Consider the following 15,904-nt stretch of genomic DNA (forward strand, 5'->3'; position numbering starts at 1 on the left):
CCACTTACGTTCCATCCTAAAAATCCAATCTTACTGAAACATACAGTACCAGTCAAACGTTTGGACACACCTACTCATTATTTTTTACTATGTTCTACATTGTAGAATAATAGTGAAGACATCAGAACTATGAAATAGCACATATGGAATCATGTAGTAACCAAAAAAGTGTTAAACAATTCCGAATATTTTTTATATTTTGGGTTCTTCAAAGTAGCCACCCTTTGCCTTGATGACAGCTTTGCACGCTCTTGGCATTCTCTAAATCACCTTCACAAGGAATGCTTTTCCAACAGTCTTGAAGGAGTTCCCACATATGCTGAGCACTATTTGGCTGCTTTTCCTTCACTCTGCAGTCCAACTCATCCCAAACCATCTCAATTGGGTTGAGGTCGGGAGGCCAGGTCATCTGATTGTGGAGGCCAGGTCATCTGATGCAGCCCTCCATCACTCTCATTGTTGGTCAAATAGCCCTTACACAGCCTGGAGGTGTTTTGGGTCATTGTCCTGTTGAAAAACAAATTATAGTTCCACTAAGCGCAAACCAGATGGGATGGCATATCACTGCAGAATGCTGTGGTAGCCATGCTGGTTAAGTGTGCCTTGAATTCTAAATAAAACTTGACTTGCACAGGGAAAAGAGAGAACATGTGTTATAAGTTTCATACCAACCTTGCTAAGAATGCGATTTGGACAAGGCTAGCCTACACTACAATGTGGTGGCTCTCCTCACAATTTAGGGGCATAGCTCTGTCTCTAGAAGCTTTGCCTTTCCAAATCATAATTATAACTATTGATAAATCATCCAACCCAAATTTAGAATGACAGTCATTAGTGCTTCATGTTGGTTCTATCACTTTAATTTAAGACCCTTAACTTAGCACACACCAATACTGGCAGAATGTACATTTACATTCACATACACAATATTAATCTTATATTTCTAGCATGAACTATTTTCATCACTTGTGGTAATGATAGATTTGTATCTAAATGCATTCTTAGTCTAAATTACTATCAATTTCGCAGTGTGCAGACCTCCACAATCAAATTGATACCCCAAATAAACAAGTTTGGATAAGCCTAAATCAATTACGGACATGGATGCCCCCCCCCCCCCCCCTTCTTCAGGTAGTGTTTCAGTTCATGTTTTTAATGGCACATGTTCAAAGTGGATGGCCCTTGATAATGTCACTGTCCTTTACAGTTCATTATGTCCATTTCCCTACCAGTACACCAGCAGCATGAGAAGTTTTGGACAGGATCTCTCTCCATGCTCACCCCACATTGAGTGATTTCACACTCCTGGGAGAAAAGGCAGTTGATCGCTTCGACTGGATGCTGTGTACAGGTTGTTGGCTCGGACTCAGGTCTCACGGTAAAAGTGGTGAAGAATCATCCTGAACGCCATTTTCGCCATTATTTCACCCGGTTAGAGGGGGTGAGGTTCACACTCTTCTCGACTTAATTATCTTTCATGCATCTAGATACTATCTGTGGTCACCTTCGCCATAACCACGAGAGAGGACAGACCAGAACAACAGTTTAGTTTAGGACATTTCTGATTCAGAAAATCCAGACAAATTATTTACTGTACAACAAATTATTACTACTACCTGATTCTTAATACAGATTTCAAATGTCAAAGAAAATAACGACACACAGTTGAAACCATATTTTTTTTTTAAATGGCTCATGCTCCCCTATCATCTTGGCGATCTCACTGCAGAGTTACAGGTCAAGGAGTTAGAGGGCAAATCCTTAGGGAGAAATCCCGACCATCCGGCAGACCCAATCTGGTGAGATTTGTTATTGAAGCAAGACAAAAACAAAGAAACGAAAGAAAACAACAACAGCAATACACGTATCACTTGATGTGGGGAAGAATTCTATACAGTTGGAGTAACTGTCAACCATTACCAACATATATTTTTTTCCTTTTATAGGCAGGCATGTGGAGAAAATCTATTTGCATATTTACCAAAAAGCCACAAGGGATTGGTAATTCCCCCCTTTGGACGCATGACACACATCGTGATTCATATGTCCAAAAAAACAACACTGCCTGTTAAATCAAGTACAAACAAATTAGAATTACAACTCTTGATGAATCCATAAGGAAATAATTGTATCCCATAAGGTAATGGTAAAATAGACTAGAGACAGGTGTCCCTCATTCAGGAGCAGCGCTCTCTATGTCCTTCTCGTGGGGCGAATCACACATTGGACTAATGATAAATTATGAACATTTTCTAATTATTAGTGTTTACATAGCCCATTTAAATCTCACCCAATGTCTCTAGTCTTAATCGTGAGGGTGATCAGGCCTCACAAGAAAGTCAGAACAGAGGTCAGAGGTCAGTCAGCTCCATTAAGTGAGTGTTTGTTTCCCTGTACCTCAGACATTATTTAATGATATTTTAAACATTTCAAACATGTTGTGTATCAGGCTTACATTGGGTTTTTCAGTACATTTCTTTTCAAGAGAATTTACATGTTTTGCAACCAAAACTCTGACAATAGAAACTTCAAAAATGTCATTTGTGCATCCTTTCTAACCGTGAAAAACCACTAAAACAAAAAAAGAAAGACCCCACCAATAAATCAAACAGAGTATTAACCACTAACAAATTTTCATTAACTGGTGGGTTGTGTGTGGGTGGTAAAAATCTTGGGGTAAAAACAAACAAAATGGCCAGGCCTTACTTAATTTTGGAGCTCCCTTAATAGCTGGATCTGGGTACCATTTAACTGCTCCTCCAAGGCACTTGGCTTAGGAAGCCTTTCAAAGAGAGAGATACAGAATCATTGATAAACATGGAAAAAAAACTTGGTAGCAGACATTCCATCAGTCGTATAAAGAATTATACAAATGAGATGATACAGTGTCTCGTCAAGCTGAATATGCACCTTCTAAATTTAACAATCCCAGTGCCCCTCTCTTGTAATCATTGTTATTTTGACCTGTTGCGTTGACATACAATTCTGTACAAACTGTCCCAGGGACATAAACTTGGTGAAAATATAAAACCTGTTGTTTAACAAATCTGCTAGGACCTTCAAAATGTTGGTGCTGGCTTATCAGCTCAATATTCTGTCACAAACAACAGATGACTTAAACAAGAAAGCAGTGGATATTAAAGCCTCTAATTTAATATCAGTACCAATGCCAATTACCATTCACTTTGTTACTTTCACTAGTCTCCACAACCTGTTTCCTTCAACTAAAACCCTTCTACTCCATCCAGTAGGGAAAAAAATCTCAATCACTACTCCTAATACATGCGGATCACTCTCAAACAATGTTCTGCTTTTATCCCTATTGCAAGGTTTAAAACAAAACAAACATGATAACTTTCTCTATTGGAAGGCATTGTTTTCATTTTAGCCCACCCTAACAATGTTACTCTATATATTTATTTAAATTTCTGTTGGATATTCACTTTCTGCTTCACACTTATTAAATGTCTATTATTTTAAGATTCATATGTAATGTTCCGAATTTATAACATAACAATTCAGAAGGGGAGAGGTAAACAGTTAATATAACTGGGCTAGCACTGCCTATCAGTCCACTGTCATTGGAATGTTCTATATATAAGATTTCTGGCGCCTGAGACCCCCTGGTTCACTTTGGCTGCTTGGTTGGTTGGTTTAATATCTCATCAGGACTACAATAAATTGTGGAGTTAAGTTTAGTTAACAGAAAATTATGTTCAACATTCATTGGTTATAATTATAGTTTTATTTGTTAGGGCTAAGTCAAGTCCCGTCCAATGCTTTAACCTCAAATGATCCAGAAAGGGACCACTCTGAATATTCCTCAGAATACTTTTTACACCACTTACGTACATCTACGTTTCGGTGTGCAAGTTGTATTTTATTATGTTTCTATTCTTACTTCATCAGATCATCATAATAACCCATTATACTCAATATTATGTTACTTTATTTCTAATAACCCATTTTACATCACAAATTCCTCATCTACACTAGTGTTCTATTCATACAGGGGTTTAAATATTCACACTATTGTTCTATTTAACAGCATATTCGGGAATAATACTCTCTTCTTTCCTTTATAACGTTATAAATCTTTAGGTTTGTACCTCCACACCGCAGCAACGATCACAGCGCAGCAGCCCTAGAGGTACACATCTCTTTCATATCGAGGAAATCAGTGTCCGGGGGCTGTTACCCTCTCAAATATTTCAACGGCTTCTCCTGTCAGTGCTCACTACCTGAAGATCGATGGGCGTTGGTGGACACAACCCAAGATAACATTATAGATGGAAAAACTCAGTTCAAACAGAACTGGTTGAGGGTATTTATTATTTTCCCTATATAGCTATACCTAGGTATTCACATCCCCGTCACCCCATGTGCATCTATGCACCATATGTATCGTCAACGTTTCTAGCCTCGAAGAGACAGTGGTCCCAGACCACATAGACAATTCAGAAATGCCTATAGACCACTACATCTATACATATAAAACAAAACACTGTGTTCAAAAACACCACGTGCTATTATTAGTAGTCCCAGACTACGATGGGTGGTGGTGGACGGAATGCCTATATAGCGTTATAGATGGAAAAACTCTCATACAGAACTGGAATGAGGTGCAATCAATTACAGCCTAATTGCTAAATGATCTGTTTCTCCCCATCGTTTGAAGCTAAGAGGAGGATGAATGACTTGGATACAGTAGGTCTAAGCTCATTCACCCAGTATGTTATAGCTACATTTCAATCTCTTATCCAAATTCCAATCAGCTTAATTTCCAAATTTCAATCAATCTTATTATCCACATTTCAATCTTAATAGTAATAATTTCAATCCATTTATTATCCAAAATTCTAACTTTCACAGTCACATTCACTTAGTACTATTCCCAAACAAACTTGGCATCTTCAACGATTCTCTGTCGTTACTTCCTATACAACATATGTATCTTCACTATATGTATAGAATAGGACCTAGTGCACTTTATACTATTCTCTACCAGTGGCTGCAGACCACTTAAATATTTTTCTTATAAATGCCTACAGACAGCTGTCTGCGGGGCATGGTACCGTTACCTGCCCTAGCTCCAGCCTTCTTCCACGTCATATGTATCTTCGGCGGTTCCTCTATAGTCTCTACAGTCACCATAGTCTCTACAGTATCTATACTCTTTATAGTATCTATAGTCTCGCATATCTATAGTATCTCATTGTCTTTAGTCTCAATAGTCTATATAGTCCATAGTCTACAGTATCTATAGTCTCACGTGTCTATAGTCTCAGTAGTTTATATAATCATAAATGCTATGGTCTCTATAGGCTCTATAGACTTGTTTCTTCCCATACATATAAATAACACCCCGTATTCAGAAACACCTTGTGTTATTTTGTTGGCTAATGGTATCCTCCTACATCTTTATGTGTAGTTTCATGGTTTTATTTTTTTTTATTTTTGTAGAAATTCATTTAAATTGTCTTCCTGAAATCAGTTGCCGTCCCTTAAAAGTGCATGAGCTTTTAAAGAGTAAAATGTATGGACTAAATGAACAAATACGAAAACAGTTCATTGAAATTGTGCAACATCATGTAGTTTTGCAACAGACGTTTAACAGATAATCAAAAATGAAAATGCTACAGGCAGCAAAAATGTCAAACTTCCAGCCAGTGGCGGATTTAGGTACAGGCGACATGGGCAGCCGCCCAGGGCGGCATCTTGCCTGGGGCGGCTCACTGCGCCCGCACCAAAAAAATCAGAATGGTGACATTTGCGCGATCGGTTTTCTATCGATCATTTGCACGTCATGTCAATGATATCATGTCAACATGTGGGACTGTGGGTCAATTAACCTTGTCGGAGTTGGCACCCTGATTCTAGTTTGTGAGCCAGGCAGGTTACTGCCTGTGAAGGTCTCTCACTCAGAAGTATGAGATGTGGAGGGGTGTGGGGGTAGGTTGACCTCAGGTCTCCCCACTGGAAGTCCGGGGTAGAGGGAGAGGGGGGAATCTATCAAGTAGCGCACCTCTAATGTATTGATGCTCGAGTGCCAAATCAACACAAATTTGTTTCTATTTGTCTCTGTTTTAAATGTTAGGATTATTTATTTGTGTTGTTCCAAATGTCTGAATAAAACTTACAGTTAGTGTGCAGAATGGTGTAGTGAAGTCAGGTATAGTTTTTGACGTTGCTATGCGCAGGATTGCTGAGAGGTGAGAGTCAGTAAGAGATGATCTTTGTCTTGACTTCACTGAAAATGTCTGTTCACATACATAGGTTGACCCAAACAGTACAAACATCTTCTGAGCATGACTCCTAATCTTTGGAAAGTTTTGTACATCGAGAGATGCATAGAACCTTGTCAGTGACATTGTTTTGAATAGTTTTCCAATCACTGCATCAGACTGAAGATCGTTAAGCTCAAGTTGCAGGTCAGTGGGAGCATTATCCACGTTGAAGGTGAAAGGAGAGGAAACCAACAGCATGTCATTTTCCAACACTTTGAAATCCTCAAAATGACGAGAAAACTCACAGTTCAAAGCACGTAGCAGTAATGTATACTTCTCCCACTGGTCATCTGTAGTGTCCGAAGATGGGAGAGATTGTTGGCTTCTACTTGGCGGGTCAGGAAGAGTCATTTTTTCGTTGAAGGCTTTGACAAGGCTGTTGTGGCCAAAAGTTTTGAGAATGACACAAATATTAATTTTAACAATGTTTGCTGCTTCAGTGTCTTTAGATATTTTTGTCAGATGTTACTATGGAATACTGAAGTATAATTACAAGCATTAAATAAGTGTCAAAGGCTTTTATTGACAAGTGTTTAAATACATTATTTGGTGAGGTGAATATATTTAGTATAGTTTTATCTAAAAAGGATAAGGGGCCTCCACTGCCTGACATATTCCACCAGACTTCCCCCATTGGTTTCAGATTATCAGAGACAGCTCACCTATACCCTGTCCATCATCCTCATTTTCAAATGGCATAACAAGACGTAGACTGCGAGCCTTGTAAGTAATTAGTTGGACTGTAACGTCCATATGTATTAATGGGCTTCAACATGAGGGTTTTGATAGCATGGTAAAACAAGGCCCCTACCATCAAGATCCCAATTACGTCATTGCCCAAGCTGAATTATCAACATAATTTGTCCACCTGTGTCTGATTCTAACACACCATAAGATTGTTTATCTGCTTCTAGGTTGTTCCATTTGCATTAAATAACCGTCTGTTCCATAATTACACCGCCGGTATTGTTTTGCTCGCTCATATTGGTCAAGTTGATTTCACTTCAATTTAAGTTTTGTTAGCATATTTGTTGGTTAACATCTGTCTTAAGAGTCGTGTTATCCCAGCACAGAATTTTATCAGGTATGTGAAGCTTTCCCCCAAAGAGAGTTTGTGTTTCTATCTTTAACTTGATACACAATTTGCATTTTGGAAACAAACATTATTTTACTGTACTCAACCCTGAGCTACTCTCAGAAAGCTAAACTGAGACATGTCTAGGGTGAGTTTCCTGCTCCCCTCCCTCTGGGAGGATGTGAAAGTATATGGTTTCGAGAGTGTAGTTTCCGCTGCTTCCTCCACACAGGGGCAGTGTTGGCACAGGCATGAGGGACTGTCTCGTAAGATTCTTCAGACTTGAAGTGCCGTTCTGCCCTCTCCCTTCCTGCAACACAAGTGGGTGGGCACAACCCACCCACAGAGTACTGGTTATCTCCCGGGACAACGCTCACAACATGCCCATGGTGATGAATCCTTTGCTTCATTCTACAGTGGTCTCTGCAGCGTACTCTCAAACCGGTGTGATTAGAACACTTCATTAGAAGGTGTAGTTATGACTGATGGAACAGTAAGTGTTTTAGCTGGCCACACAGTTTTTTCACAGAAACCCTTTGCACAAACAGTCTTTACAACGTTATGTCCTCAATGTGAACAGTATATTTTTGGATGCAAGATGAGTTGGGTTTGTTTGCAGTATGCATGTTGAAGGCGAAGGGTGTGTGTCATCTACCATCATTCACTTCCTATCATTAATTTACGGAGGTTTACAAGAAAGATGAGTGAAACATCCACCTCGTTTTGCTATAAAAACTGAGACGTTCACCTGACACCCAGAATACATTGATTGATGTCAACAAACATGGTTCCACACGGCAGCAAATAGCTTAGCATTAGCTCATCATAATCAGTACAACCTTCAAAAAAGTATTTTACACACATCATGTGTCCATTAGAATCTATGCAAAAATTGGAATGCATGATTTGTCACCAGAACTTGAAAACATGTGGTTGAAACAGTAAATAAAGAAATGATTACCACACAAACCATTTTCTGATAGAGATTTATTGAAACAATTGGCATGTGCCAGTGTTATGATACTGATTATTTGTCACCACACATGGTTTGTTTACGTTTCTACCGTTGTGGCTAGATGGAGTAGCTAGGCCTACATCAGCTCTAGCCAGTGGTCGCTTTGGGGGAACACAGTTGTCGACAACTGTAGCATTGTAGCTAAGCCTAACCTTTTTCCTTACCTCATTCTCCTAACCTCCCTTGTTAATTCACCTCACCTGCTGTGTTAGTTCTACTAACCTGCCATTTTAGTTATCCTAAACTAAAATGTAAACAAACCATCTGTGGAGACATTTCATCAGTATCACCACACCAGCAGCCAATCATGTCATCCCTGACACTCACTTGGAGCCATTCATTGTTGTTGTTTATGTATGTAGTTAGTGGGCTAAGCTGTAACATTAGCCATGTCTTTCAAAAGGAGACAACTCGCAAATGCAGAAATTCTGAGAATGACAGTGAGGAATCAGATTCTGACAGTGACAGTGATGAGCTGCCCCCCAACCTTGTGGCCATTGAGAACCCTGAATCTGAGGACCCCTTGCTCACCGACGAAGGCCCAGGTCCCTCTGAAGATGCTGGTGGTGATGTAGGCAGACCTATAGTGGGTGAGGTGCAGTAGGTCTGCGGTAACTGGAAGGCCTCACCCCTCCTGGCTCTGCTGTTTGCTTTGATGAGTCTCCGTCTGGAGACCAAAACCCCCTTTTTTTGTAATTGAACATAAACTTTGCATGTAAATCAAACACAGTCCCATTATGCAATTTTATTGGCAATATATACTCCCTACTCCCTCATCCTCCCCACTCCCTCATCCTCCCTACTCCCTCTCCAAACAGTATATTTCTAACATACAAAAGCTGTCCTCAATCTTCAGCACAAAATATGTCCAGTTCCAGTTCTGATATTGGCAAATACTGTGTGTGTGTGTGGTTTCTGAAAGTACAGAATAAAGGAGGAATGATTAGTAATTAGAATACAACATGAGGATATAGCAATAAAACCATATTACCTGTAACATAATAACTGATGATCTCCACAAGGGAGCAGGGCAGAGCTATACAGGCCAAGTGCAGGCCAATGCAATGGTCATGATAAGGCCAGGGCAGCTTCCGAATACAACACCAGCTAATACTTCCTTGACGCCATTAGTGTTAACATCGTTTCACAGAACTAATAGATGAATGTAACCACATTATCAAAATTGAATATAACACAATAAAGGTTATGAAATCAGTACCTTGCTTGTCCACTGTTATAAAGTAATATACACAGAATACATTATGCCCCATACATAAATACAGTCTGCTACAGTAGAAATGACATAACATGATATACAGAAACTGTATTATGATAAGGTAATAAGGTACTTACTTTGATATGAATACACACAGTATTTATTAGTAAGAAAAACAACAATGAATGCAATGTGGGCACCAGCCGGAAAATGCACTAAGGGAAGAGTTCAGGCAGGTTCTGTTCTGACTGGAGATGCACAAATGTATGCACATTTGATCTGAGGAAACACTGGTGGAGTACTTGGGCCATTGGGCTCTCATCGAAGAGATAAGTTTGCCCAGCTCATCTAGCTAATCCTTGTCTTACATATGCATCATAGGTGGTTGCTGGCACCTTGATTGGGGAGGACGGGCTGGTGGTAATGGCTGGAGCGGAATTAGCGGACTGGTATCAAATACATAGAACACATGGTTTCCATTCCATGCACTGTCCCAGACATTATTATGAGCTGTCCTCCCCTCAGCAGCCTCCACTGATTAGCATAGCGTGCCTCAAACCTAAGTTGTCCGCCACAGTGAAATGGGCTACTTCTATGTGAATTAATGAGGATGCGGAACACACCTAATTTCAAACTGTAAAATTGACCAGTAGCCTATGGAAAATTAGCAGGCAGCGTGCCTTAGTTTGAGGGCAGCAAGGGTTAACTGTCTTGTTGATTAGCAATCACATTTTGGAACAGTGAGCGAATTCGGACATTACGCACATAAGAAAACTCACTCTGGGGGACTGTTAGAGATATTTTGGAACTCACGTATGAAAAGGATAATGATCTGCTTTGCCCCTGTGATATTAACTGCACTTCTCACCCAGTTCACCCTCTCACCTGTCCACTCTCCTATGCATGGTACTGGCATTGAAATGCGGTAATTATCATTGTTCCCATAAATCACTACTGCTAGTGCAAGGAATACAGTTATCAGTACACAGATGGATGCTGTTATGACACTTTTCTGAACATAACTCCTACTCAAGTCTCCTTTTCTCCAGCTCTTCTGCTAGTAGTTCCTCCTCCAGCTTACCCCTTAGTCAGTCGGATCTCGTTTCACATGAGAAATATGGACTCACTGAGGAGAGGTTGTAGTTTTCACTGCTGTAGGCGTGGTGAGTAGTACTGTGTGGGGCTCCGGACCAGCGTTGTCCGAACACTCCGGCTTGGTGGACCTTGATGTACACTCAGTCCCCCAGACTCAGGCTGTGCTTGTGGTTATCTCCTGGGGTGTGTTAATTTGACCTGTGAATACACTGCAAGGCATGGGTCATTTTCTGACAGTATGACAACATTGATTCACCCATTGTGGAATTACCTCCCTTAGGAGAGTCTGAAAACCAGTCCACAATTACCAGTGCGTGAGTCTTACCCCTACTTTGAGAAAGTGGCCATATAAAGTCCATCTGCAATGATGTAAAGGATCCGTCTGGTGGTGGTAGCTGTTTGGTGGGAGTTTGCTGAGAATCCCAGCTTTAGTATTTACACGATTTACATGCAGTTTGGTCGCATCTTCTGTTTTAGATTGTGGCTCCGCTTTCGCCGCCTCATCTGCTCGGAAATTCCCTACTGCTATATTATCAGTACGACTGGTGTGAGCTTCACATTTTACCACAGCTAGTCTACTAGGGTAATATACACACTTCTAGTAATGCCTCTACTTCGTGTCCATGTTTAATTGGTGTTCCTGTCGCAGTTAGCATGCCCCTTTGTGACCACAGACTCCCAAAATCATGAACCACTCCTAACGCATAGAGAGAGTCTGTGTACATTGTAGCATCCTCCCCTGCTGGCAACCGACAGCGCAACTCCCTGGGCTGAAATTGATGCGGCAATGGGCCAGTTTAAATGCTTCCACATCATCACACAGAGCATATCCAATCACTCGCTTTCCTCCTTTCGTCATGTGACTAGAGCCGTCTGTGTATAATAGCCTACTTTACCCGATTCTAGTTCTGTTTCCTACAGATCGGGGTGAGGCTTTGGAGTGATTTAGTCTGGATCACACTCATGAGCTTCTCCCTCATTGGGCAAGGGCAATAATGACACAGGATTCAGAGCACCAACTTTATGGAATTGCAGAATTTCATAAACTGCTCTCCCAAGGCAACAACCTCAGGAAGCATTGCAAAGGGAGAGATAGGGACACCTGATCCTCTCCTGGTAGAGAAAATACACATTTAGCTTTTAACCAGTCCTACAAATTCAAAATCTTTATATCTTACTCCCCATTTAATTTCCCATTTCCTTTCTTTCTCACTTTCGTTGTTACTTTCACTCGTCTACATATCTGCTTCCCTCAACTCCGACTCATCCACTCTTCCCAACAGGAAAGCCCTCTCAATCACCATCACCCAGCACATTTCTCTTCCCTCTGCAATCTCTACTATACTCTACCTCTCTTACCCTCTAACAATGCTTTACCAGGTGAGCAAAAAGGTTTTCATTACAGACAAAACCACACATGATAACTTCTGTTTACAGGGAAGCCACTTCCCCCCCTTTACTTTCTCCTTATTGGAAGGTATCGTTTGTATTTGAATCTACCCTGAAGTTTTTACTGTGTATATTTATTACCAATCGCCGCGGTATATTCCCTATTTGCTTCACACTCATTAATGTCTTATTTTGAGATGAATATGTAACGCTCCCATATTATAAAATATATCAGCCAGATACCAAATGTTCACCAAATTAAAACGTACTGTATCGATTGAACTACCCCTTACAGATTTCTGCGTCTTTTTCCATTTAGTCCACCGGGCGTGTTGGGATTTTGTACTGTGAACAGTAGTTGCAACTGCATTTGGAACATACAAATACATGTTTTGACTCATAGTAATCGAGGCGGTGTTTTGCAGAACCATTTTGGTTGCTTGTACTTCTCCTAGTCACAGTGGCATTCCATTTGCCTAAAGATTTACTCCAGTACATGACTGGTCTGTCTTTTCCCCCATGGTTCCGCACAACTTACCACAGTACCTATCTTATTCATGCATGGAAATGTCAGGTTTGGCAACCCCAATGCAGGCACTTGACACAACAGATTCTTTAACTCTACAAATGCCTCCTCACAATCTTGAATTGTTTCTATAAAACGCATCCTCACAATCTTGGCTCCACTCTATTCTCTCATGAGGACCCCTCCTCTCTTTCGTCATGTAAGAGGTTCCCCTATTTCAGAATAAGACAGAATAAAGTGTCTCAAGAAATGTAAAAACGCCATGGTTTTTTCTGAGAGTACGTAGAGTGTTTGGTCCTCCCAGAGAATGAATAGTATTGATGTGGGCTATAGGTGTTATCCTATCTGAATGTTTGTTAGTAATACATGGGAATCCAATATGATACACCACATCCTTTCCTTTCTCACTAGAAATAGGGGCTGGTACAATGAGTTGGTTCTTGTATAAGTATACTCCTTTCCAGTAATATCAGGATATCCACCGCCACTGAGTCCCCAGCCCCCGGCTTAATCGGATACTGCCGTGTAGGTGGAATTCCCTCCACCACGGTAGGTTTACACCCTTTGATAAGACCGCAATCTAAAGGCATCTTTTGCCCACAGTTCACAAAGATTATCCAAACCTAAAATCGGTTCTACCCCAGCTACCATAAAGAATGATCCCGGTATTGTTATTGGACCTATTGTCAATGGCATGGGTAGTAGTTGCGTAGCTTTAGATTCCACCCCAGTTACTCCTAGTTTTTATTGGTCACGTCTTACTGGAGTCGGCTAGTTTAGTTGACCTTGCAGGCCTTTAGTTTTGGTTTTATCGGTTTTACCTTTCCATTGATAGAACGCTGACATTAAAACGCTTGTGCCAACTCATCTCAGATAATCAGTGTGGAATTTTCCATCAGCAGGGAAGTGCTAACCAATTTTACCAAATTTGAATTTTACCAAATTTCGTCTCCCCAAGATGTCAGGATGAGTGGTAACAGGTTTGGGAACTTTGCCTATCTTGTTTTGTTTGCCGTCTCCTGTTCCACTGATTCGGAATCGTTATTTCGACTGTAGATCGTGGTGAATCAAGCCAACAACGCCAAATGTTAGGCTCTAATTTATAGGATGAACAATCAGTCTCTGTTGCTGGGCAGGAACTGAGTCTGTTCCTCATGTTGGTGTTATCATGTCCCAGCTTGACTCAGGAACCTTCGTACTCCTCCGTACCTTTCACAGATCTTCTTATCAGGTGAGGCCTTGAGTTATGGGGAGTACACGTTCCTATAGTCTACTGCTGTCCACTAGATAATTGCACTTCTCATACACAAAGCGCTTAAACCTAACACTACTTTAAAGCCTTAATAATATATAAAAACAGTATTGTCATATTGAGAGTATATAATGATATAACACAGTAAAGATATAAGACAGTGTTATAGAACAGTAATTACAATGTATTGGCTCTAACTCCAGACACATGGCTCCTATTCAACCCTTGTCGAATCATGCAATCAATCAAATGTATTTATAAAGCCCTTCTTACATCAGCTGATGTCACAAAGTGCTGTACAGAAACCCAGCCTAAAACCCCAAACAGTAAGCAATGTAGGTGTAGAAGTGGCTAGGAAAAACTCCCTAGAACGGCCAGAACCTAGGAAGAAACCTAGAGAGGAACCAGGCTATGAGGGGTGGCCAGTCCTCTTCTGGCTGTCCCGGGTGGAGATTATAACAGAACATGGCCAAGATGTTCAAATGTTCATAGATGACCACAATAATCACAGTGGTTGTAGAGGGTGCAACAGGTCAGCACCTCAGGAGTAAATGTCAGTTGGCTTTTCATAGCCGATCATTCAGAGTGTCTCTAGAGAGTTGAAAACAGCAGGTCTGGGACAGGTAGCACGTCCAGTGAACAGGTCAGGGTTCCATAGCCGCAGGCAGAACAGTTGAAACTGGAGCAGCAGCACGACCAGGTGGACTGGGGACAGCAAGGAGTCATCAGGCCAGGTAGTCCTGAGGCATGGTCCTAGGGCTTAGGTCCTCCGAGAGAGAGAGAAAGAAAGAGAAAGAAAGAAAGAAAGAAAGAAAGAAAGAAAGAAAGAAAGAAAGAAAGAAAGAAAGAAAGAAAGAAAGAAAGAAAGAAAGAAAGAAAGAAAGAAAGAAAGAAAGAAAGAAAGAAAGAAAGAAAGAAAGAAAGGGAGAATGAAATAGAGAGAGAGAATTAGAGAGCATACTTAAATTCACACAAGACACCGCATAAGACAGGAGAAATACTCCAGATATAACAGACTGACCCTGGCCCCCCGACATTCTTGCCCTCAGAGACAGGCCCCCACTCCCTCTGACCAAATAAAATGCACATAGATCGTCTGCTATGTTAATTGTACAATTAGAAACAGATTAAAATGGGCTCTATTCAGATCTAAGTTCCAACACCAGCAATCCGGGAACATTCCCAGAACATTACCTAAGATTCCCATTAAGTTCTAGTTAGGGTTTTATCTAACATTAGAATGATAACATCCCAAAAACAGTCAAAGAATTTTTCATTCATTTTTCATATGTTTTCAATGACATATCCTTGGAATGTTATCCTAACGTTCACTAAAATATTGTGCACAACATCTGTAAAAACCACCACAGAACATTCCACAAAAAAATCTCTGTAGGTTTCCAGGTAAAGTAATAACACAATGTACCAGTAATGTTTTTGAACATACTGCTGCAACAAAATGTGATATGTGATATTAAGAAATGGACAGTTCTTGTGTTTTGGGCACATCTTTTGTATGATGTCCCCACAATGTCCCCACCAGACTGTTCCCACAACCTAATGAAACATTCTGGAATCTTTAAAAGAACAGACAAAATGTGTTCTGGGAATGTTCTTGCAATGTCAGGCAAATGTTTTATATAAACATTGTATAATCATCAGCACAACTGGACAGTTTTCGTGTTATGAGAACCTTTGCCGCAACCTAACGAACGTTCTGGGAACTTACACAGAACCAATTTTTGTTTGTTTTTCAGTTTTCTTTCTTTCACCTCTGACCATTGACCCTCCCCCTCGTGTCTTGACCAGGTACTTCCCGTTCAGCATCATGTTCCTGGTGGACGGTAAGATCCTGGAGATGAGACCTCCCGAGTGGTGCAGCGGTCTAAGACACTGCATCGCTGTGCTTGAGGTGTCACTACAGACCCGGGTTCGATACCGGGCAGTGTCGCAGCCGGCCGTGACAGGGAGACCCATGAGGCGGCATACAATTTGCCCAGCGTCCCCTAACCCGGATGACGCTGGGCCAATTGTGCGCCGACTCATGGG

Source organism: Oncorhynchus kisutch, linkage group LG10, assembly GCF_002021735.2.
Source record: "Oncorhynchus kisutch isolate 150728-3 linkage group LG10, Okis_V2, whole genome shotgun sequence".
Taxonomy (NCBI): domain Eukaryota; kingdom Metazoa; phylum Chordata; class Actinopteri; order Salmoniformes; family Salmonidae; genus Oncorhynchus; species Oncorhynchus kisutch.